General features: G+C 52.8%; 1 pseudogene across 1 annotated transcript; it reads right to left on the bottom strand.

The window, feature by feature from the left end:
* Window positions 1–3,643: 3,643 nt before the first annotated feature.
* LOC310874828 (large ribosomal subunit protein eL15-like) lies at window positions 3,644–8,180 on the bottom strand (annotated as a pseudogene). The gene is made up of 3 exons: window positions 8,031–8,180; window positions 6,500–6,637; window positions 3,644–3,658 (listed from the first exon to the last, which is right to left on the bottom strand). The product of its transcript is annotated as a large ribosomal subunit protein eL15-like (transcript).
* Window positions 8,181–26,638: the final 18,458 nt, after the last annotated feature.

Here is a 26,638-nt window from a genome sequence, read left to right as displayed (position 1 = left end):
ATGGCAAGGTCCTGTATCTTTGTCCAGATGGCATGAGGTTAAAGAAACGATACAGAGGATGATCAGTGTCATTTGATATCGAGAGTGCTAGTCGTGTGATGGCGTTATTGTTCATATCAGAAAGTGTGGGTGTAGGAAGTCCGATGATTTTGGAAGCAATACGGGTGATACTGAAAAGTTTGTTCCTGTTAGGCATGGACAGTATGGTGTAGAAACATGCAGAACAGTACAACAGAACGGGTTGAATAATGCTTTTGTACAGTAATAGCAAAAGATGAGGAGCAACAGATAGTGATCTTAATTTACGGATTACATGGAGTCTTTGCTGAAAGCGTGACTGGATTGATGTAATGTGTTGATCAAACCTAAGTCTATTGTCCAGTGTGAGTCCAAGATATGTGAAGCTGTCTACCTGTTCTATTGTTTTACCATTAATGAGGAGTGGGTTAAGTCCAGTGTGGGTTGTTGTTTCAATGACCAGTTCTTTTGTTTTGACCACATTCAACTCTAGATAGTTGTCAGTGCACCACTGTGTGAAATGAGAAATGGTATTCTGATAGACCGTAATAGAGTTATTGTCATGGAGCAGTCCGAGAATGGCAGTGTCATCAGAGTATTTAAAGTATGTGATGTTAGTGGGTGAGGGGCTAATACAGTCATTTGTGTACAGAGTGTAGAGGAAGGGGCTGAGGACACAGCCTTGAGGGGCCCCTGTGTTGGTGATGGCAGTTGATGAAAATGATGTACCTACTTTAACTGTTTGTGGTCTATTGCTCAGGAAGCTGTGAGTCCAGTGTATGAGAAGTGGGGGGATGTTGAGCTGATGCAGTTTCTTGATCATATGATGGCGTTGGATCGTGTTAAAGGCAGAACTAAAGTCAACAAAAAGAATAGTGGCAAAATTGTCCGAGGATGAATCCAGGTGTTGGAGAAGGGAGTGAAGGAGGCATGCCACAGCATCCTCTGTCCCCCTCTTGGCCCGATAGGCAAACTGGAAAGGGTCCAGCTGTGACCTGACAGCTGGCAGAATGATGTTCAGAATCAGTTTTTCCAGGCATTTCATCATTATTGAGGTTAGTGCAACGGGTCTATAATGGTTGGGTTCTGAGGGGCGGGGTTTCTTGGGTACTGGTATGATGGTGGATGTTTTCCAGAGGGTGGGTACGGCTGCTGTCCTGTAGGACTCCCAAAAGATGGAATGAAGGATGGGGGAGAGCTCCATGGCGCAGAGCTTAAGCACCTTTGCCGAGATGCCATCCGGCCCTGGCGCCTTGCCAGGCTTACACCTGGCCAGCAGCTGTCGGACGTCCTCCTCGTTGAAGGGGGGATGCGACGGCTCCTGAAAGGGGAGGGCTCCCAACAGTTCCTCACAGGCAGCAGAGTAGTCTTGACTGTCAAACCGTTTGTAGAAAGTGTTCAGGGTGTTTGCAAAGGTGGTAGGATCCGGAGTTGTACAGTTCTTTTGTTTTGTCTCACCACCAGTAAGGATTTTGACTTTATTGAAGGCTTGTTTTGTATTCATGCTCCTAAACTCCTCCTCCATATTATTTTTGTATTTTAGCTTGGCCTTAAGAATTTCATTCTTAATTTGCCCATCGATAGCCTTGAGGGCGGCCCAATCTTGGCGTTGAAATGCCTTCTGCTTTTCACTGAGACTATGTTTAATATGGGGGGTGATCCATGGTTTGGAGTTTGGATATTTCTTTATTGTCTTTGTGGGTATAGTGGTGGTGATACAAAACTTGATGTAGTCTGTGATCACGGAAACCCTTTCATCTAGGTCGCCTTCAAAGACGTCCCAGTCCGTGCATGCCAGAGAGCCCTGCAGCTGTGCAGTTGCGTCCTCCGTCCATTGAGCAGTAGGTCTGCGGTTTGGACCGCTTCAGCTCTGGTTTGTAGTGCGGGAGAAGAAGCACTGTGTTATGATCCGAGCCTCCCAGTGGAGGATGCGCTCGGACGCTAAAAGCATTTTCGATAGTTCCATAACACAGATCCAGGATCCGCTCCTTCCTCGTGGAGACGTCCACATATTGATGGAGAGAGGGCAGGACCCCCTCGAGTCTACAGTTGTTGTAGTCTCCAAGGAAAAACAACGGGGCTTCGGGGTACCTAGCCATTAGAGAATTAGCTGCATCGGCTACTAGCTCTGCTGCTATTCTGTAGTTAGCTTTAGGCTGGATGTAAACACACCCGACAACCACAGTTGGGAATTCTCTTGGGAGATAGAAGGGGCGGAGTGACAGGGTTAGCATCTCTATGTTAGGTGTACAGACTGTGTTGTGTACCTTGATGTTATTACACCACCTGTTGTTGACATAGATGCAGACCCCTCCGCCACTGTCCTTGTCTGACTGACCTGTCCTGTCCGCCCGTATGATGGTGAATCCATCCAAACTGACATCGGAGTCCGGTATGGTCTCGTCGAGCCAAGTTTCAGTCAGAGCGATGATACAGGCCTCCTTGTAGGCTCTCTCCAGTCGGCACTTGGCGTGTAGTATGTCCATCTTGTACCTGAGAGAGCGAACGTTAGCCAGGATGATGGAGGGGAGATGGGGTCTGAAGCGACGTCTCCTCAGTCTGGTCCGTACACCCCCCCGTCTCCCCCTCTTTCTGGGACGCATCTCAGGAGGAAGGTAGTCCATCGGTTTAACGTTGCACAAAATAGAGGACCGTAGTTGAAGGAGATCATCCCGGCTGTAGGTGTGGATGAGTGTCCCGTAGTCACCGCTGGCATCCGGCGTTAACGCTGGGCTAACCACCGGAGCCACCGCGGAGCTGTCATTTATTATCCAGAGGATAATAAATACAATCCAGGTTGTTCTGTACATGTCTAGCATGATGGTCGTTTAGCCAGACGGGGGAAACTCATGGGCAGACAAAAGTAAAAATAAACAAAAATGACGAAAATAGACGAGAAAGACGAAAACACCCAGCACCAAACAAATGAACAGACCGTGCCGTCGCAGCAGAGCATGCGCCGAAAAACCTTGGCTCTGGTTATATGGAAACGGAAGCAGAACTTGGTTCTGGAACTACACATGGTTCTTGGTAGTTCTGGGTCCTGGAAAGTTCTGGTTCTGGTTCTGGTTCCACCCCATAGTGGAAAAGGGGCCTATGTATGCTCAGACCCAGCCAGCAAGCCACACACATAGTGCTCAGACCCAGCCATCCAGCCAGCCATACACATAGTGCTCAGACCCAGCCAGCCAGCAAGCCACACACATAGTGTCCCGGAATCTAATATTTTCACCTTTATTGCTGCCTACTTAATTGATTTGTTCAATCGTGCACAATTGAGGTAATTATATCAGACCTAAGGCCCCTGGGAAGGCCTATAACATCTAAATAGTTTCTATTAGGCGAATTACTCAGAAATATTTATACTGTTGCTAAAGCTTGAAACTGTTATTCCAGTGTTTGTTTAAATAATCCAAACCAATGTCTTTTACATTATTTATTACACATAATCAAAGTACAGATTGGTAGTATTTACAAATGGATTCAGTTTGCCTGTTGGCCTAATCTCTAGATTGCGAGAATAGCAAGATTAAACAAGACAGTAATTATTAAATCAGATCAGTGGTGATCAGGTAGATCAGTGGATATCAGATAGTTATCAGATAGTGATCAGATAGTCAGATAGTCAGGTAATTAAAACCTGTATGGAAACAAAGAAACACAAATAGTACATTATGTTTACAGCTGTTTAACTGGTATACTATATGCGATGATACATTGTTATTACAGAAATAGAATGAACATACCGTTAGTCCATTTAGATGTTAGATCGTGTGTTTACACGGCTCAATTCTTAGTTGCAAGGCCTATCTAAAGCTTGGTCTCAATCACTAGGATGTCTACTCAGTAGGTTGTTTTGAAGAAAAGAGAGAGATAACAGTGCTTTCTTGCTGTTTCACCCAGAGAGGCGGACCTGACCTACCCAGGGGGTCGGTTGGTGGCCAGCTAAAATGGGGAACTCCCTGCTCCATAGGGTGCCATGCAATTCCATGCATACAACATACTGTATAGCAAAAGCATTAAATGGTATGAATAACTCCACACATAGTGCTCAGACCCAGCCAGCCACACACATAGCTCCGTAAGGGAGTGGTTGCAACACTCAAAAATTCTTCAAAAAACTGGAGATTGGAGAACCTGATTTTGGACATGATCTGATGCAGGACACTGGCTACGTTTACATGAGCAGTTAAATCCCCTTTTCATTCCGAATAGAAGTTCAATCCTATTAAACGTTGTTATGTAAACACCTACAAAAACTTACATCCGAATGAAAACGCTCGATCTAAAAACCATTCCGATGTCACTGGCCGGATTACTCCGATGTTCATTGCGATTGAAAGAAAATTGGACTCATGTATACGCTGCTTCGGATGTAAGTTCATTCTGGTCTTTCTGAGCATGCTCATTTCCATTGCGCTCCAACTCCAAGGCGCTCATATCCAAGGCGCACCGAGGAGTTTGCACATAGAGTGCGTTATTTCTTGCATTTTGCAGCTCCGAAATCCCCCCCAAAAAACGTGGAGCAGGCTGCAGCATGCAGTGATGATTGATGATCCCCCTGGTCTGTGAGTGTTCAAAGATCCAACCGTCCCGAGTTGATCATGATCACTGATCATTTTCAAATTATATAGTGCATCAGGGACTCACAGAAAGACAGTGGAGAGAGGACGCAATGCCGTCAGCCCGCGCACGCACACGCACACACACACACACACACACACACGCAGTCCCAAGAATACGCTATTATGTGGGGCACATTGTCAGCCTGTAGAGTGTAGATCAGCTCTTACTTACGAAGACGAAGCACAAATAAATCCAATAGCCTTGTGAGGCGCGCAGCGAAAAGTTGATAAATGCGATGTTTTACTGCTTTGTGTGTGACTGCTTTGTGTGTGTGTGTGTGTGTGTGTGTGTGTGTGTGTGTGTGTGTGTGTGTGTGTGTGTGTGTGTGTGTGTGTGTGTGTGTGTGCGTTCTCTCTCTCTCTCTCTCTCTCTGGTCCAGTGCTTACAGCAAGCGAGAGATGAAATGATGGGATTTCAAAGTATATGGTCTACTGGTGTTCTGAATGAACTGCCTATATTTTATGTGTCCAACAGATGGTGTAGTTTCACGTGAAATAACATGTGTCATGGCTTATATCACACCGACGGCAACGTCCATGTAAACATTCGTTCGGAATGACCATTTCCCATGTAAACTCTCGGCAAAAAACATTACATCGGATGTATTTTATTCTGAAGTATTTATTCTGAATGATCACCCTTCATGTAAACGTAGCCACTGTCACTATGACAGAAAGAGAAGATGGGTCTGGCCACATTCATTCACCCCATAATCTCAGTGGAAATTGGGGAATATGTTGACAATAGTCGACAGCTCTGCCGATTAATAATCGATTCATTGAACCCACCCCCCATATTAATCAATATCAGATAAAACTTATAAGATTTTTTTTTATAAACTTATAAGATTTATGCACATGCCATGGTCACATAACCATTATATGTTGAGTGCATGCTTTTTTCTTTTTTTTTAATGTTCTGTTTATTCATTTTTAGTTTTTTACAAATATAGAAGTAAATTGAGGAATAAAAATATGTTGAGTGCATGCTTTGATGGTTACAATTTTATAATCAGTTTTGAAGATGAGTAAACCTTTGTGGAGATCTTCTCAGTTCTCATTGTATGCTAGTTACTGCCATTCAGGATGGAAAATAAAATCCATTTGGATTTGGGGAGAAGTAGTTTCATAAGGGGCTGGTATGAAGTACTTGATATAAAGAGAACATGTTCAGTTCACTAGTCTACACTCTACTCTACACCTGCCTTCATTTCATCTGATTGTCTGTCTGGCAGGCACTTAACAAGCGATCGTTAACTGTCTGTTAGAGGGGCAGAGAAGAGTGGCTTTGCTCAACTTGATTTATATTCTCCACTCTGATGAAGGTACATGTTCGATATATCATGCAGCCTTACTTATTAGCCTATATTTTAGATATTAAAAAAACAAACAAAAAAATAAGACGACATCTGCAGCCCGCGGATCACCAGTTTGACACCCCTGTAATAACTCTATAACATTGGAAGGATTAGACTCTAATCCTTCCAATGTTATAGAGTTGGCTTCCCTTGGCGTCCCCATTTCCCTGCCTATGCCCAGGTGAAACAACAGGCTGTGCCCTACAACACCTTCCCATGCACAACATTAACATTGAATCGACTACAACAGGCTTTACGTCACATACTGATATAATAACCATAATAAAACTTTCAGTTTGTCATGTCTAGTTTCCTCACAAAACAGAGTATGAGAAAGAAAAATGAATGACCAAAGCTTGCAGTGGGAGTGTCCAAAGTCTCTTTCCCATTTCGATGTACAGATTTAACTTTGATCCGACTCACCTCAGCGGTGGACTGCAGGCTGTGTGTACGTCCACACTACTACTGTACACTATCCCAGGTTAGGGTCAGACTCACCTCAGCGGTGGACTGCAGGCTGCAGGGCGAACTTGATCTGGTTGACTCCGTGGTGAACGGGCTTGCCGTAGGTGGCTCCCTTCGGTACGGGGCGTTCACGACCATCACGGCACACACGGATACGATAGATGACGTAGCCTGTTGAAACAAAAAAATATATGCTAATGACGTAAACATACGCTAATGACGTAGCCTGTTGGAATAGAACACAGTGCTGCTGTTTTTGCTTGTAAAATGTGTTATATTGATTTCGGCAACACAAAATATTTCTCAAATGTCATAAATACATATACCTAACATCTAAAACAAGTACTGGTGCCTTAGTTTACTCATACGTTAATCTAGATCATGAAATGTAGCACATTTGTAAAAATAATAAACGCTTCAACTAACGTAAATGGCACCCAGCACACTGAAACATACACACAGTGCTGTGCCCTGAGATGGAGGGATGCAGCTGACCACTGCATGTCTTGTAGTTGAAGCGGATGTCAGATGTCTATAGGGTGAGCAGGAAAGGTGACAGCACTGAGCCCTGGGGAGTGCCTGTGATGTACACGTCCAGCACCTCCGAACAGACAACCCTGCAGTCTCACATACTGCAGTCTGCCCCAGAGATTCTTAGATCCATGCCACCAAACCATGCCCCCCCCCCCCCCCCCCCCCTTCAACACAAGCTTCTGCAAGCAGTTGTGACCGGATAGTTTTGAAGACACTGGAGAAGTTTAAAAAAGCATGATTCTAACTGTATTGCCCTGGGTGTCAAAGTGTGTGAATGCATTGTTTAGCATGTAGAATAGATGACATCATCAAACCCAATGTCCACCTGGTATGCAGACTGAAGGGGGCCAATGTACTGTACCCTGTACTGTTGTCGTATCTGTTATGTTTTGCTTTGTTTTTTTTCTTTTTCTTAATAAAGTCTGTTCCTAGTGTTCCTATGTAAAGCGCTTTGGGTATCTAGAAAAGCGCTATATAAATTTGAGCTATTATTATTATTATTACGTCCACACTACTACTTTACACTATCCCAGGTTAGGGTCAGACTCACCTCAGCGGTGGACTGCAGGCTGTGTGTACGTCCACACTACTACTGTACACTATCCCAGGTTAGGGTCAGACTCACCTCAGCGGTGAGTCTTTCAGACCCCGATCTGAAAAGATGTCGCTCCAGGGACCCCAACCTCATAGCGCGGTGTCGCACTATGAGCTTGTAGATCTGCTATTTTTCAATAGCTAAATTATAATATAATCCTTAAAACACCAAAAGGGGTTCCCGTCATTAATGGGTTCAAAGGAGCTGTAAGTGTCCAGCCTACAGTCCTTAAGTACCCAGTAAACACTCACCCTGCTAGGCATTGTAGCCCAGACTACAGACCCAGTAAACACTCACCCTGCTAGGCCTTGTAGCCCAGCATACAGACCCAGTAAACACTCACCCTGCTAGGCCTTCTATCCCAGCCTACAGACCCAGTAAACACTCACCCTGCTAGGCCTTGTATCCCAGCCTACAGACCCAGTAAACACTCACCCTGCTAGGCCTTGTATGCCAGCCTGCGGTCCTTGTCGGGCCTGGTGGGTCGGGGATCTCTGTAGAGTACTGGCGGTACTGCAGCAGGAAACGCATCACGTCCGACTGCTTCTTGCGCCACAACTCCTGCATGTATTTGTACGCTCCCATCTTGGTTTATCTGCAGGAGGAGAGACAGCAGGACAGTAAGACAGTGTACAAAAATACTTTCCGTCAAGAAATTCTGTGCAGGAGTTTGGAAGCGCACGTCAAAGTCACCCTTGCGTACCACCTGTTTCGAATTTGCACATAATGCAGGAGGCAGCAGCGCAACCCGTTACAAAAAAACGAGTGTTTCCAAACTGCAACACAAAAATAATCACCTGCAAAGAATGTCTTGACAGAAAGTAGCTCATAACAACATGTCTACGGGTGGATTTTTATTAAAGCGCAAATAACATGCATTTTAAAACCGCTTTTAATATTTAATATCATATTGTCTATGTCCCTCAAAGTTATTTCTAATGGTTTGAGCCTCAATCACCACTCTGATATAAACAGTCCTTGTCATTTCTTTCTGGACTTTGAAAGCAGTTTTAGCTGCAGTACAGTAATGTCCTGAGATGGTGGGGGTGCTGATATGCAGATTATTTAATATTTGAGTCATTATAATACTGATGCTAGATAAAACCAGGCTTGTTTCCATTCCATGCTAGCTTGGAAAATCAACAATGGTGGACATTGTAAACAAAGTGGAAATGCAAATTTGGAACTGAAGACTGAAGAAGAGGAGGAATTATACAAAGTAGGGTGACATTGATGACATCACAATGAGGACAAAATCAGTTGAGCTGTTCCTGAGAGCAATTTCCATTAAAGCACCAATATGATATGAAAGCCTGATTGTTCAAAATTGGTTATTTGTGGGGATAGAAAACACATATGGGAGCCCCAAAAACACAAAATGAATTGAAAAAGTTTAATTTAATGTTATAGGTCCTTTAAACAAAAGCTCAGCAGATTGAAAGAGGATAATTCAAGCTTTCCCTACAGCTGCAATGTTAGTGAGTTTAACGTCGTTTAATACAAGCAGATCGCAAACGCAAATTGGATGAATGGGGAGTCAATGGAAGGTATTGCAACTCTAGATTCATCCCATTATAAAAAAATCTAGAGTTGCAAATTGCTGCTAGTCTAGTATCAACTAGGCTTGATAGATAGCCTGATATAATCTGGGCTTTAAATGAGCTGTACTGTACTTTGTTTGAATGTGTGAAAGGTTGTATATAAATAAAATGCCCTACTTGCTCAGACTGAGGTAACGCATAGTCATACACACACACATATATATATATATAGTCTGTATAATCATTCATAGGCTACTACTCATTGTTGACAGAACATACTGTATTCATTTCACACTCAGAGATGATAGATAATTCAATCACTGTTCATTCAGTCAATTCAATTCAATTCAATTCAAAGGGCTTTATTGGCATGAGACAACATACATTTACATTGCCAAAGCCACTGACTGAACATGTGACTCATTCAGAGATAAAGTGGAGTATTTTGGTGTAAACTGAACGGAATGGTCTCTGTGTGTGTGTGTGTGTGTGTGTGTGTGTGTGTGTGTGTGTGTGTGTGTGTGTGTGTGTGTGTGTGTGTGTGTGTGTGTGTGTGTGTGTGTGTGAGGGTATGTGTGTGTGTGTGTGTGTGTGTGTGTGTGTGTGTGTGTGTGTGTGTGTGTGTGTGTGTGTGTGTGTGTGTGTGTGTGTGTGTGTGTGTGTGTGTGTGTGAATGAATTTCTCAGTTTTGTATTGTTTTTGATTGATTTAAGTACCGGTGTATATAGATCAACTTGAAATCTCATTCATCACACCGATTTCCAAAACGGCTGTTTAATAAGCCTACAGATTTGTTTTTAACATCGCCATGTCACCATCATCACCTACCTATATAAGTTCACCTTAGTGTAATAAAGCATTACACTTGTTTACAAGAGGGTCCACATTTTTCAATTCATCAAAAAGGTGTAAACTGACCTTAAGTTGTTCCAGTCTCAGAACAGTTGGTTGGTCCGTTTAGAGACACTCAGACATGTAACGTAATTTAACTTTGGCAATGGAAGCAAATGGACCCGCTCGTTCAGACAAGACGGCTCGGTTCAATATATGTAACATAGTTCCTGCTACTGTATAATTTATTATGAGCAGCAAAATTACCACAATAATAATAGACGGAGCCTTAGAGTATACTCTATGGACGGTCAGCATGCTCAGAATGAAAACATCCGGTGTGGAGCGTATAAGAGGCCGCCCGGGCGGAAACAAACACTTTGAACAGATCGGTTCCGTCTCTACAGTTCCTACTCCACTGTGCGCTTCTGTCTGTCTGCGGAGGTTTACGGTAAAACAGCGACGCCCTGTGGGTGCATGTGCTCATTACATTACATGACATTATGTTAGTTAGAGCACTGGTTAGAGGAGCGCCCTTGTTGCCGAAAGGTTGCCGGTTTGATTCCCCAGACGGGCAGGAGAAATCTGGGTTTGGGAAGTGATTGTCATCACTCACCCAACACCGCTGAAGTGCCCTTGAGCAAGGCACTGAACCCCCAACTGCTGTGTGTGTGTGTGTGTGTGTGTGTGTGTGTGTGTGTGTGTGTGTGTGTGTGTGTGTGTGTGTGTGTGTGTGTGTGTGTGTGTGTGTGTGTGTCAGCCGCGTCACGTTCCTATAACGGCGGTGGGTGCCAAAAAAATAATAATAAAAAAAAGCCCAAACTGGTACACCCGATAGGCTACTATTTAATATTTCCCTTATTTTTGATACATTTTCTTATCACGTCTATGGTATGAAAACAATGCTAAGGAGTTGCTTCAATGAAATATAATTGCTTTAAGCTGAAAACGATATGTTTAATGATGTTTTTTAGCGTTGTTACATTTATCATGCATGCCAATTAATCCGACATGCGCAGCAATTGTAACACTGGAACAGCGTCCACGTTCGGTTTAATAACTCCCGACCTGTTTTATAAAAAAAATAACTTGAAGTGGTTTATGGTAGCTGACTATAGGTCCGTTGCCTGAAAATATTACATGTGTAGATAAACGGATCTCTGAGTAAAAAAATGAAACGTGCAAAGTGTTACATCGTTGGCGGCTCTCCCCTACTTTATTTACAATTTGCTAATGAACAGTGTTTCAGTTCACAACGAACACATTAAATTGTTTCAGTATTTTGTTTCAACATTTCAGCATGATCAATGATAAACAGCTAGCAGTCGCTTTCTGGCGGTCGCTTATTGACGTACCATTTAATGTACGTGATCCAGGTAAATGTCTCTTTCCAGTAGGGTTGATATTTTCGGGCATATTTTGCGGCTTTTGCTCGGCGGCTGGCTATTAGCTGCTCTTAAAAGAGCCGTTGTGTTGGCGCTGAAGATAGTGCTGTCAGCCTCGGCAGCTACTTGTAGAGTCGGTGTTCATCATCGTAGATTCGTAGTCAAATGGAAATGCATCCTGTACTGTAATGTATGTATGCGACATACTCTCTACCTGGCAGCAGAACAAAAGCCACCTTATTAGCATTTGAATGCCCATGGGCGGCGGCCCAACACCTCTCTGGCCCACGCCCGACGCTGCACAAGCTGGTATGTGACTACGTGACATTTTCATTCAGGACAGTCACTATACAGTGGGTGCATATTCTGCTATTAAAACAGAATGCCAGTGGGTGCAGCTGCGCTTCTGCACCCCCGGAGTTGACGCGGCTGGTGTGTGTGTGTGTGTGTGTGTGTGTGTGTGTGTGTGTGTGTGTGTGTGTGTGTGTGTGTGTGTGTGTGTGTGTGTGTGTGTGTGTGTGTATGTGCAGGGCGTTGCTGAAAATGAGCACCTGTGCTCAGCTACTTCCCTGGGTAAAAAAACAACAACAAGGAAACATGTTGAATTCTATTTATTTTATTGCAAAAGTATTCATTTCTCACTTAATCATAGGCATATTTGACCTTTAACCTGGGGACCCCCACAATGATCATATTTGACCTGGGGGCCCCCAAAATGATCATATTTGACCTGGGGGCCCCCAAAATGATCATATTTGACCTGGGGGACCCCCAACAAAAGGTACAACAAATAAAAAATAAAACCAGAATTTGGCATTTAAAACGTGTTCACATAGCCTATAGATATTGAATATTTCCTCGTTTTAAACATGCAAACAAAATGAAATAAGAATGATTATTGTATCTATAATATATCTGTATTATAGATAAAGAATGATGACTTCTGGCTTTATCCAATTTTCATTCTGAAAAGTTATGCAAACAATGCACAATACAATGCCTGATATGCACATGTAAATATACAACTGACATGTTTCATGTATAAAACATGTGTGAAAAGTACGAAAAAAGCTACACATGCGGAATGCTAGCGTTTTGCCCAGTGATGTGTGGAATGCTAGCATTTTGCCCAGCGGTGTGTTCAGAATGTCGTAGAAATGTAACCCTGTATGAAACCTTAACCCTAGAAATACCATATCGGTATAGACCGATTCAGAAACTGGTCTCATGGTCGCAAGGACGGAGTTCTCCGTTCTATCAATTAGTAACGCCCAGTGCTCAGAACGGAGATTAATAAAAGGACGAAGATTTATTGATATCAAAACCGATCGCATCGTTCCACAGGCTGGGAGCGTCTGTTGCACAACATTCAATGTTATTTTCCAGTTGGGACATCGCAAATGTTCCACCCATTTTAGCCGACGAGATCGAAAATCTTAAAACGTGAATAACTCTTGATCTAAATCATTCCGTCCAATTCTAAGCAAAGATTATGTGGCCCACCGCGGTCGAGTTGCTAGTCGCAGTACAATGATTCATATCTCCCGTTGTTGTCGATCGCCTCGGGTGTATTTTGGCTACATCTAGCTACTTCAGCTTCATCTGGGATAGCGCCTGGTGCGTCGCTAAATGTGCTCCGTTCTGTAAATCGCTGGGCGCTCTGATTTAGTAGTCCTTAACCCTACCTCCTCTGATTTTGTAGTCCTTAATACCCCCCAGGCGATGAATGTGTTTTAATATGTAAAGGGTTAGGATATGTGGTTTTGTAAATTATGGTCCCACAAATGTTTAAATTGATGATAAAGTTCTAGGGCTCCTATTGGCTGTAGTGAGAGAAGCACCGCCCCTCTCTATAGGGCTCCTATTGGCTGTGCTGAGAGAAGCCACGCCCCTCAGTGATGTATTGTTCTTACAGTCTCTGGTTAAAAATAAAAAAAAATCACACCCGTGTGAAGTGAGGGGCGCTCTTATCATCGTACATCATGTTGCATCATCTCATACTGGCCAATCAAAATGCCTGTTGCCTGTGATTGGTTTGCTGATTTGCTTTTACACATGACGTACATTTTCCCTTCAACGTCAACGGCGTTTAATGTTTAATTTACGTCATATTTAGAGGAATTCTTTTTTTTTATATATATTTTTTATCCCACAATTTTGTAACCCATTTTTCACCCCTGTGTCAATCATCTAATGTGATCCTGGGCTCTACACACCCTCCACCAACCTGGGGAGAGCAACAGACTTAACTCATGCTTCCTTCATGCTTGAGTGTCCAAGTTGCTCCTTTACACCTGACAGGGGGGAGTTTCCCTGGTTGGACGTAGCGCATGGAAGGAACACGTTATTCCAACCAGTTCCTTTCCCCTCCATCAGGCGCCCCGGCTGGCCAGGGGGAGGCAGTTTAGAGACCAGGATTACTGCATGTTTTTGTGAGGGTATCTACCCTAGGGGACACGGGGAGAACATGCAAACTCCACACAGAAAGGCCCTTTCGCCAACCCCACATTCGGGTATGGGCACTGATGACGCAGAGGAGGAAACACGCCGCCAGCACCCACAGCGCCCCGAGCGGGAATCGAACCCAGGACCTTCTAGCTGTGAGGCGACAGCACTACCAACTGTGCCACCGTGCCCCTATATTTAGAGGAATTCTGACGTCATTTCTCCGTTCATTGTCAATGGCAAATCTTGAGGGGGGACAAAAGCTGTTTAAAAAAACGGAAAGCTACACAGAAAAGTGTTACCGCAGAAAAAGGTTTCCACCCGTCTCTGGTTCAAATATGGGGAGGGAGGGGGTTTGGGAGAGCTCCAGGTTTACACGGTTCTGGAGGTTCTGGGGTCTTCATGGAGGTGTGGGCTCCAGGAGGAGGTTCTGGGGTCTTCATGGAGGTGTGGGCTCCAGGAGGAGGTTCTGGGGTCTTCATGGAGCTGTGGGCTCCAGGAGGAGGTTCTGGGGTCTTCATGGAGCTGTGGGCTCCAGGAGGAGGTTCTGGGGTCTTCATGGAGGTGTGGGCTCCAGGAGGAGGTTCTGGGGTCTTCATGGAGGTGTGGGCTCCAGGAGGAGGTTCTGGGGTCTTCATGGAGCTGTGGGCTCCAGGAGGAGGTTCTGGGGTCTTCATGGAGGTGTGGGCTCCAGGAGGAGGTTCTGGGGTCTTCATGGAGGTGTGGGCTCCAGGAGGAGGTTCTGGGGTCTTCATGGAGCTGTGGGCTCCAGGAGGAGGTTCTGGGGTCTTCATGGAGCTGTGGGCTCCAGGAGGAGGTTCTGGGGTCTTCATGGAGGTGTGGGCTCCAGGAGGAGGTTCTGGGGTCTTCATGGAGGTGTGGGCTCCAGGAGGAGGTTCTGGGGTCTTCATGGAGGTGTGGGTACCAGGAGGAGGTTCTGGGGTCTTCATGGAGCTGTGGGCTCCAGGAGGAGGTTCTGGGGTCTTCATGGAGCTGTGGGCTCCAGGAGGAGGTTCTGGGGTCTTCATGGAGCTGTGGGCTCTGGTAGTGGCACCACTCTCTGAGGAGAAACAACATCATCCCATTTAGAACCTGTCCTGAGGACGATTCTCGTTTTTTTCATGTCATGTGAAAGCAGGGAATCATATCTTCAAATGGAAACATTGGTTGTTCAGTTTGACTCTGTCTACTCTATGGCTCTGGTCTCGATGTGGTAACTCTGTCTACTCTATGGCTCTGGTCTCGATGTGGTAACTCTGTCTACTCTATGGCTCTGGTCTCGATGTGGTAACTCTGTCTACTCTATGGCTCTGGTCTCAATGTTGTAACTGTATCTCTATGGCTCTGGTCTCGATGTGGTAACTCCAATGGGACCACATCCTGCACCCCTCCCGCATATGGGACTGCATCCTGCACCCCTCCCGCCTATGGGACGGCATCCTGCACCCCTCCCACCCATGGGACGGCATCCTGCACCCCTCCTGCCAATAGGACGGCATCCTGCACCCCTCCCGCCAATGGGATGGCGTCCGGCACCCCTCCCCCCAATGGGATGGCATCCGGCACCCCTCCCGCCAATGGGATGGCGTCCGGCACCCCTCCCCCCAATGGGATGGCATCCTGCACCCCTGCCGCCAATGGGATGGCATCCTGCACCCCTCCCGCCAATGGAGCTGTGGGCTCCAGGAGGAGGTTCTGGGGTCTTCATGGAGGTGTGGGCTCCAGGAGGAGGTTCTGGGGTCTTCATGGAGGTGTGGGCTCCAGGAGGAGGTTCTGGGGTCTTCATGGAGGTGTGGGCTCCAGGAGGAGGTTCTGGGGTCTTCATGGAGCTGTGGGCTCCAGGAGGAGGTTCTGGGGTCTTCATGGAGGTGTGGGCTCCAGGAGGAGGTTCTGGGGTCTTCATGGAGGTGTGGGCTCCAGGAGGAGGTTCTGGGGTCTTCATGGAGGTGTGGGCTCCAGGAGGAGGTTCTGGGGTCTTCATGGAGCTGTGGGCTCCAGGAGGAGGTTCTGGGGTCTTCATGGAGCTGTGGGCTCCAGGAGGAGGTTCTGGGGTCTTCATGGAGCTGTGGGCTCCAGGAGGAGGTTCTGGGGTCTTCATGGAGCTGTGGGCTCCAGGAGGAGGTTCTGGGGTCTTCATGGAGCTGTGGGCTCCAGGAGGAGGTTCTGGGGTCTTCATGGAGCTGTGGGCTCTGGTAGTGGCACCACTCTCTGAGGAGAAACAACATCATCCCATTTAGAACCTGTCCTGAGGACGATTCTCGTTTTTTTCATGTCATGTGAAAGCAGGGAATCATATCTTCAAATGGAAACATTGGTTGTTCAGTTTGACTCTGTCTACTCTATGGCTCTGGTCTCGATGTGGTAACTCTGTCTACTCTATGGCTCTGGTCTCGATGTGGTAACTCTGTCTACTCTATGGCTCTGGTCTCGATGTGGTAACTCTGTCTACTCTATGGCTCTGGTCTCGATGTGGTAACTCTGTCTACTCTATGGCTCTGGTCTCGATGTGGTAACTCTGTCTACTCTATGGCTCTGGTCTCGATGTGGTAACTCTATCTCTATGGCTCTGGTCTCGATGTGGTAACTCTGTCTATTCTATGGCTCTGGTCTCGATGTGATAACTCTGTCTACTCTATGGCTCTGGTCTCGATGTGGTAACTCTGTCTACTCTATGGCTCTGGTCTGACCGCTCAATGTGGTAACTCTGTCTACTCTATGGCTCTGGTCTCGATGTGGTAACTCTATCTCTATGGCTCTGGTCTCGATGTGGTAACTCTGTCTATTCTATGGCTCTGGTCTCGATGTGATAACTCTGTCTACTCTATGGCTCTGGTCTCGATGTGGTAACTCTGTCTACTCTATGGCTCTGGTCTGACCGCTCAATGTGGTAACTCTATCTCTATGGCTCTGGTCTCGATGTGATAACTCTGTCTACTCTATGGCTCTGGTCTCGATGTGGTAACTCTGTCTACTCAATGGCTCTGGTCTCAATGTTGTAACTCTGTATCTCTATGGCTCTGGTCTCGATGTGGTAACTCCAATGGGACCACATCCTGCACCCCTCCCGCATATGGGACTGCATCCTGCACCCCTCCCGCCTATGGGACGGCATCCTGCACCCCTCCCGCCCATGGGACGGCATCCTGCACCCCTCCTGCCAATGGGACGGCATCCTGCACCCCTCCCGCCAATGGGATGGCGTCCGGCACCCCTCCCCCCAATGGGATGGCATCCGGCACCCCTCCCGCCAATGGGATGGCATCCGGCACCCCTCCCCCCAATGGGATGGCATCCTGCACCCCTGCCGCCAATGGGATGGCATCCTGCACCCCTCCCGCCAATGGGATGGCGTCCGGCACCCCTCCCCCCAATGGGATGGCATCCTGCACCCCTCCCGCCAATGGGATGGCATCCTGCACCCCTCCCGCCAATGGGAAGGCATCCTGCACCCCCTGCCGCCAATGGGATGGTATCCTGCACCCCTCCCGCCAATGGGATGGCGTCCGGCACCCCTCCCCCCAATGGGATGGCATCCTGCACCCCTGCCACCAATGGGATGGCGTCCGGCACCCCTCCCGCCAATGGGATGGCGTCCGGCACCCCTCCCCCCAATGGGATGGCATCCTGCACCCCTCCCGCCAATGGGATGGCATCCGGCACCCCTCCCGCCAATGGGATGGCGTCCGGCACCCCTCCCCCCAATGGGATGGCATCCTGCAGCCCTCCCGCCAATGGGATGGCGTGCGGCACCCCTCCCCCCAATGGGATGGCATCCTGCACCCCTGCCGCCAATGGGATGGCATCCTGCACCCCTCCCGCCAATGGGATGGCATCCTGCAGCCCTCCCGCCAATGGGATGGCGTCCGGCACCCCTCCCGCCAATGGGATGGCGTCCGGCACCCCTCCCCCCAATGGGATGGCATCCTGCACCCCTCCCGCCAATGGGATGGCATCCGGCACCCCTCCCGCCAATGGGATGGCGTCCGGCACCCCTCCCCCCAATGGGATGGCATCCTGCAGCCCTCCCGCCAATGGGATGGCGTGCGGCACCCCTCCCCCCAATGGGATGGCATCCTGCACCCCTGCCGCCAATGGGATGGCATCCTGCACCCCTCCCGCCAATGGGATGGCGTCCTGCAGCCCTCCCACCAATGGGATGGCGTCCGGCACCCCTCCCGCCAATGGGATGGCGTCCGGCAGCCCTCCCACCAATGGGATGGCGTCCGGCACCCCTCCCGCCAATGGGATGGCGTCCTGCACCCCTGCCGCCAATGGGATGGCATCCTGCACCCCTCCCGCCAATGGGATGGCGTCCGGCACCACTCCCGCCAATGGGATGGCGTCCGGCACCCCTCCCCCCAATGGGATGGCATCCTGCACCCCTGCCGCCAATGGGATGGCATCCTGCACCCCTCCCGCCAATGGGATGGCGTCCGGCACCCCTCCCGCCAATGGGATGGCGTCCGGCACCCCTCCCCCCAATGGGATGGCATCCTGCAGCCCTCCCGCCAATGGGATGGCATCCTGCACCCCTGCCCCCAATGGGATGGCATCCTGCACCCCTGCCGCCAATGGGATGGCATCCTGCACCCCTCCCGCCAATGGGATGGCATCCTGCAGCCCTCCCGCCAATGGGATGGCGTCCGGCACCCCTCCCCCCAATGGGATGGCATCCGGCACCCCTCCCGCCAATGGGATGGCGTCCGGCACCCCTCCCCCCAATGGGATGGCATCCTGCAGCCCTCCCGCCAATGGGATGGCATCCGGCACCCCTCCCGCCAATGGGATGGCATCCGGCACCCCTCCCGCCAATGGGATGGCATCCTGCAGCCCTCCCGCCAATGGGATGGCGTGCGGCACCCCTCCCGCCAATGGGATGGCATCCTGCACCCCTCCCGCCAATGGGATGGCATCCTGCACCCCTCCCGCCAATGGGATGGCGTCCGGCACCCGTCCCACCAATGGGATGGCGTCCGGCACCCCTCCCCCCAATGGGATGGCGTCCGGCACCCCTCCCCCAATGGGATGGCATCCTGCAACCCTGCCGCCAATGGGATGGTATCCTGCACCCCTCCCGCCAATGGGATGGCATCCTGCACCCCTCCGGCAATGGGATGGCGTCCGGCACCCCTCCCGCCTATGGGACGGCATCCTGCACCCCTCCCGCCAATGGGATGGCATCCTGCACCCCTCCCGCCAATGGGATGGCGTCCGGCACCCCTCCCACCAATGGGATGGCGTCCGGCACCCCTCCCCCCAATGGGATGGCGTCCGGCACCCCTCCCCCAATGGGATGGCATCCTGCAACCCTGCCGCCAATGGGATGGTATCCTGCACCCCTCCCGCCAATGGGATGGCATCCTGCACCCCTCCGGCAATGGGATGGCGTCCGGCACCCCTCCCGCCTATGGGACGGCATCCTGCACCCCTCCCGCCAATGGGATGGTGTCCGGCACCCCTGCCGCCAATGGGATGGTATCCTGCAGCCCTCCCGCCAATGGGATGGCGTCCGGCACCCCTCCCCCCAATGGGATGGCATCCTGCACCCCTGCCCCCAATGGGATGGCGTCCGGCACCCCTCCCGCCAATGGGATGGCGTCCGGCACCCCTCCCCCCAATGGGATGGCATCCGGCACCCCTCCCCCCAATGGGATGGCATCCTGCAGCCCTCCCGCCAATGGGATGGCGTGCGGCACCCCTGCCGCCAATGGGATGGCATCCTGCACCCCTCCCGCCAATGGGATGGCATCCTGCAGCCCTCCCGCCAATGGGATGGCGTCCGGCACCCCTCCCCCCAATGGGATGGCATCCTGCAGCCCTCCCGCCAATGGGATGGCATCCGGCACCCCTCCCGCCAATGGGATGGCGTCCGGCACCCCTCCCCCCAATGGGATGGCATCCTGCAGCCCTCCCGCCAATGGGATGGCATCCGGCACCCCTCCCGCCAATGGGATGGCATCCGGCACCCCTCCCCCCAATGGGATGGCATCCTGCAGCCCTCCCGCCAATGGGATGGCATCCGGCACCCCTCCCGCCAATGGGATGGCGTCCTGCAGCCCTCCCACCAATGGGATGGCGTCCGGCACCCCTCCCGCCAATGGGATGGCGTCCTGCAGCCCTCCCACCAATGGGATGGCGTCCGGCACCCCTCCCGCCAATGGGATGGCGTCCTGCACCCCTCCCGCCAATGGGATGGCGTCCGGCACCCCTCCCCCCAATGGGATGGCATCCTGCACCCCTGCCGCCAATGGGATGGCATCCTGCACCCCTCCCGCCAATGGGATGGCGTCCGGCACCACTCCCGCCAATGGGATGGCGTCCGGCACCCCTCCCCCCAATGGGATGGCATCCTGCACCCCTGCCGCCAATGGGATGGCATCCTGCACCCCTCCCGCCAATGGGATGGCGTCCGGCACCCCTCCCGCCAATGGGATGGCGTCCGGCACCCCTCCCCCCAATGGGATGGCATCCTGCAGCCCTCCCGCCAATGGGATGGCATCCTGCACCCCTGCCCCCAATGGGATGGCATCCTGCACCCCTGCCGCCAATGGGATGGCATCCTGCAGCCCTCCCGCCAATGGGATGGCGTCCGGCACCCCTCCCCCCAATGGGATGGCATCCGGCACCCCTCCCGCCAATGGGATGGCGTCCGGCACCCCTCCCCCCAATGGGATGGCATCCTGCAGCCCTCCCGCCAATGGGATGGCATCCGGCACCCCTCCCGCCAATGGGATGGCATCCGGCACCCCTCCCGCCAATGGGATGGCATCCTGCAGCCCTCCCGCCAATGGGATGGCGTGCGGCACCCCTCCCGCCAATGGGATGGCATCCTGCACCCCTCCCGCCAATGGGATGGCATCCTGCACCCCTCCCGCCAATGGGATGGCATCCTGCACCCCTCCCGCCAATGGGATGGCGTCCGGCACCCCTCCCACCAATGGGATGGCGTCCGGCACCCCTCCCGCCAATGGGATGGCGTCCGGCACCCCTCCCACCAATGGGATGGCGTCCGGCACCCCTCCCCCCAATGGGATGGCGTCCGGCACCCCTCCCACCAATGGGATGGCGTCCGGCACCCCTCCCGCCAATGGGATGGCGTCCGGCACCCCTCCCCCAATGGGATGGCGTCCGGCACCCCTCCCGCCAATGGGATGGCGTCCTGCACCCCTCCCGCCAATGGGATGGCGTCCGGCACCCCTCCCCCCAATGGGATGGCATCCTGCACCCCTGCCGCCAATGGGATGGCATCCTGCACCCCTCCCGCCAATGGGATGGCGTCCGGCACCACTCCCGCCAATGGGATGGCGTCCGGCACCCCTCCCCCCAATGGGATGGCATCCTGCACCCCTGCCGCCAATGGGATGGCATCCTGCACCCATCCCGCCAATGGGATGGCGTCCGGCACCCCTCCCGCCAATGGGATGGCGTCCGGCACCCCTCCCCCCAATGGGATGGCATCCTGCAGCCCTCCCGCCAATGGGATGGCATCCTGCACCCCTGCCCCCAATGGGATGGCATCCTGCACCCCTGCCGCCAATGGGATGGCATCCTGCAGCCCTCCCGCCAATGGGATGGCGTCCGGCACCCCTCCCCCCAATGGGATGGCATCCGGCACCCCTCCCGCCAATGGGATGGCGTCCGGCACCCCTCCCCCCAATGGGATGGCATCCTGCAGCCCTCCCGCCAATGGGATGGCATCCGGCACCCCTCCCGCCAATGGGATGGCATCCGGCACCCCTCCCGCCAATGGGATGGCATCCTGCAGCCCTCCCGCCAATGGGATGGCGTGCGGCACCCCTCCCGCCAATGGGATGGCATCCTGCACCCCTCCCGCCAATGGGATGGCATCCTGCACCCCTCCCGCCAATGGGATGGCGTCCGGCACCCCTCCCACCAATGGGATGGCGTCCGGCACCCCTCCCCCCAATGGGATGGCGTCCGGCACCCCTCCCCCAATGGGATGGCATCCTGCAACCCTGCCGCCAATGGGATGGTATCCTGCACCCCTCCCGCCAATGGGATGGCATCCTGCACCCCTCCGGCAATGGGATGGCGTCCGGCACCCCTCCCGCCTATGGGACGGCATCCTGCACCCCTGCCGCCAATGGGATGGTATCCTGCACCCCTCCCGCCAATGGGATGGCATCCTGCACCCCTGCCGCCAATGGGATGGTATCCTGCACCCCTCCCGCCAATGGGATGGCATCCTGCACCCCTCCCGCCAATGGGATGGCGTCCGGCACCCCTCCCCCCAATGGGATGGCATCCTGCAGCCCTCCCGCCAATGGGATGGCGTGCGGCACCCCTCCCCCCAATGGGATGGCATCCTGCAGCCCTCCCGCCAATGGGATGGCGTGCGGCACCCCTCCCCCCAATGGGATGGCATCCTGCAGCCCTCCCGCCAATGGGATGGCGTCCGGCACCCCTCCCCCCAATGGGATGGCATCCTGCACCCCTGCCGCCAATGGGATGGCATCCTGCACCCCTCCCGCCAATGGGATGGCATCCTGCAGCCCTCCCGCCAATGGGATGGCGTCCGGCACCCCTCCCCCCAATGGGATGGCATCCTGCAGCCCTCCCGCCAATGGGATGGCGTGCGGCACCCCTCCCCCCAATGGGATGGCATCCTGCAGCCCTCCCGCCAATGGGATGGCGTCCGGCACCCCTCCCCCCAATGGGATGGCATCCTGCAGCCCTCCCGCCAATGGGATGGCATCCTGCACCCCTGCCCCCAATGGGATGGCGTCCGGCACCCCTCCCGCCAATGGGATGGCGTCCGGCACCCCTCCCCCCAATGGGATGGCATCCGGCACTCCTCCCGCCAATGGGATGGCATCCTGCAGCCCTCCCGCCAATGGGATGGCGTGCGGCACCCCTGCCGCCAATGGGATGGCATCCTGCACCCCTCCCCCCAATGGGATGGCATCCTGCAGCCCTCCCGCCAATGGGATGGCATCCGGCACCCCTCCCGCCAATGGGATGGCATCCGGCACCCCTCCCCCCAATGGGATGGCATCCTGCAGCCCTCCCGCCAATGGGATGGCATCCGGCACACCTCCCGCCAATGGGATGGCATCCGGCACCCCTCCCGCCAATGGGATGGCATCCTGCAGCCCTCCCGCCAATGGGATGGTATCCTGCACCCCTCCCGCCAATGGGATGGCATCCTGCACCCCTCCGGCAATGGGATGGCGTCCGGCACCCCTCCCGCCTATGGGACGGCATCCTGCACCCCTCCCGCCAATGGGATGGTGTCCGGCACCCCTGCCGCCAATGGGATGGTATCCTGCACCCCTCCCGCCAATGGGATGGCATCCTGCACCCCTGCCACCAATGGGATGGTATCCTGCACCCCTCCCGCCAATGGGATGGCATCCTGCACCCCTCCCGCCAATGGGATGGCATCCTGCACCCCTGCCGCCAATGGGATGGCATCATGCACCCCTCCCGCCAATGGGATGGCATCCTGCACCCCTCCCGCCAATGGGATGGCGTCCGGCACCCCTCCCACCAATGGGATGGCGTCCGGCACCCCTCCCCCCAATGGGATGGCGTCCGGCACCCCTCCCCCAATGGGATGGCATCCTGCAACCCTGCCGCCAATGGGATGGTATCCTGCACCCCTCCCGCCAATGGGATGGCATCCTGCACCCCTCCGGCAATGGGATGGCGTCCGGCACCCCTCCCGCCTATGGGACGGCATCCTGCACCCCTGCCGCCAATGGGATGGTATCCTGCACCCCTCCCGCCAATGGGATGGCATCCTGCACCCCTGCCGCCAATGGGATGGTATCCTGCACCCCTCCCGCCAATGGGATGGCATCCTGCCCCCCTCCCGCCAATGGGATGGCGTCCGGCACCCCTCCCCCCAATGGGATGGCATCCTGCAGCCCTCCCGCCAATGGGATGGCGTGCGGCACCCCTCCCCCCAATGGGATGGCATCCTGCAGCCCTCCCGCCAATGGGATGGCGTGCGGCACCCCTCCCCCCAATGGGATGGCATCCTGCAGCCCTCCCGCCAATGGGATGGCGTCCGGCACCCCTCCCCCCAATGGGATGGCATCCTGCACCCCTGCCGCCAATGGGATGGCATCCTGCACCCCTCCCGCCAATGGGATGGCATCCTGCAGCCCTCCCGCCAATGGGATGGCGTCCGGCACCCCTCCCCCCAATGGGATGGCATCCTGCAGCCCTCCCGCCAATGGGATGGCGTGCGGCACCCCTCCCCCCAATGGGATGGCATCCTGCAGCCCTCCCGCCAATGGGATGGCGTCCGGCACCCCTCCCCCCAATGGGATGGCATCCTGCAGCCCTCCCGCCAATGGGATGGCATCCTGCACCCCTGCCCCCAATGGGATGGCGTCCGGCACCCCTCCCGCCAATGGGATGGCGTCCGGCACCCCTCCCCCCAATGGGATGGCATCCGGCACTCCTCCCCCCAATGGGATGGCATCCTGCAGCCCTCCCGCCAATGGGATGGCGTGCGGCACCCCTGCCGCCAATGGGATGGCATCCTGCACCCCTCCCCCCAATGGGATGGCATCCTGCAGCCCTCCCGCCAATGGGATGGCATCCGGCACCCCTCCCGCCAATGGGATGGCATCCGGCACCCCTCCCCCCAATGGGATGGCATCCTGCAGCCCTCCCGCCAATGGGATGGCATCCGGCACACCTCCCGCCAATGGGATGGCATCCGGCACCCCTCCCGCCAATGGGATGGCATCCTGCAGCCCTCCCGCCAATGGGATGGTATCCTGCACCCCTCCCGCCAATGGGATGGCATCCTGCACCCCTCCGGCAATGGGATGGCGTCCGGCACCCCTCCCGCCTATGGGACGGCATCCTGCACCCCTCCCGCCAATGGGATGGTGTCCGGCACCCCTGCCGCCAATGGGATGGTATCCTGCACCCCCTCCCGCCAATGGGATGGCATCCTGCACCCCTGCCACCAATGGGATGGTATCCTGCACCCCTCCCGCCAATGGGATGGCATCCTGCACCCCTCCCGCCAATGGGATGGCGTCCGGCACCCCTCCCCCCCAATGGGATGGCATCCTGCACCCCTGCCGCCAATGGGATGGCATCCTGCACCCCTCCCGCCAATGGGATGGCGTCCGGCACCCCTCCCCCCAATGGGATGGCATCCTGCACCCCTGCCGCCAATGGGATGGCATCCTGCACCCCTCCCGCCAATGGGATGGCATCCTGCACCCCTGCCGCCAATGGGATGGCATCATGCACCCCTCCCGCCAATGGGATGGCGTCCGGCACCCCTCCCGCCAATGGGATGGCATCCTGCACCCCTCCGGCAATGGGATGGCATCCGGCACCCCTCCCCCCCAATGGGATGGAATCCTGCACCCCTCCCGCCAATGGGATGGCATCCGGCACCCCTCCCGCCAATGGGATGGCGTCCGGCACCCCTCCCGCCAATGGGATGGCGTCCTGCACCCCTCCCGCCACACCATATGTGGGTGGATGGAAGAACTACATTTCAGGACTACATTTCCCATATGAATACCAATAGATCTGTAAAACATGTGGATTGACCAATTAGATCTGTAAAACATGTGGATGGACCATAGAACTACATTCAAACACTACATTTCCCATACACCATATGTGGGTGGATGGAAGAACTACATTTCAGGACTACATTTCCCATATGAATACCAATAGATCTGTAAAACATGTGGATTGACCAATTAGATCTGTAAAACATGTGGATGGACCATAGAACTACATTCAAACACTACATTTCCCATACACCATATGTGGGTGGATGGAAGAACTACATTTCAGTACTACATTTCCCATATGAATACCAATAGATCTGTAAAACATGTGGATTGACCAATTAGATCTGTAAAACATGTGGATGGACCATAGAACTACATTCAAACACTACATTTCCCATACACCATATGTGGGTGGATGGAAGAACTACATTTCAGGACTACATTTCCCATATGAATACCAATAGATCTGTAAAACATGTGGATTGACCAATTAGATCTGTAAAACATGTGGATGGACCATAGAACTACATTCAAACACTACATTTCCCATACACCATATGTGGGTGGATGGAAGAACTACATTTCAGGACTACATTTCCCATATGAATACCAATAGATCTGTAAAACATGTGGATTGACCAATTAGATCTGTAAAACATGTGGATGGACCATAGAACTACATTCAAACACTACATTTCCCATACACCATATGTGGGTGGATGGAAGAACTACATTTCAGTACTACATTTCCCATATGAATAATACCAATAGATCTGTAAAACATGTGGATTGACCAATTAGATCTGTAAAACATGTGGATGGACCATAGAACTACATTCAAACACTACATTTCCCATACACCATATGTGGATGAAATACACATGCTGTTTTCGACGCGCGTCACCGTCGTACGGATGAAATACACATCGGCTGTTTGACGCGCGTCACCGTCGTACGGATGAAATACACATGCTGTTTTCGACGCGCGTCACCGTCGTACGGATGAAATACACATGCTGTTTTCGACGCGCGTCACCGTCGTACGGATGAAATACACATCGGCTGTTTGACGCGCGTCACCGTCGTACGGATGAAATACACATGCTGTTTTCGACGCGCGTCACCGTCGTACGGATGAAATACACATCGGCTGTTTGACGCGCGTCACCGTCGTACGGATGAAATACACATCGGCTGTTTTCGACACGCGTCACCGTCGTACGGATGAAATACACATGCCGTTTTCGACGCGCGTCACCGTCCTACGGATGAAATACACATGCCGTTTTCGACGCGCGTCACTGTCGTACGGATGAAATACA

The sequence above is a fragment of the Protomyctophum parallelum genome, assembly GCF_964188405.1.
Source record: "Protomyctophum parallelum genome assembly, chromosome: 17".
Lineage (NCBI taxonomy): Eukaryota > Metazoa > Chordata > Actinopteri > Myctophiformes > Myctophidae > Protomyctophum > Protomyctophum parallelum.
Note: the sequence above shows the minus strand (reverse complement) of the source record. Positions and strands in the feature narration are given on the sequence as shown.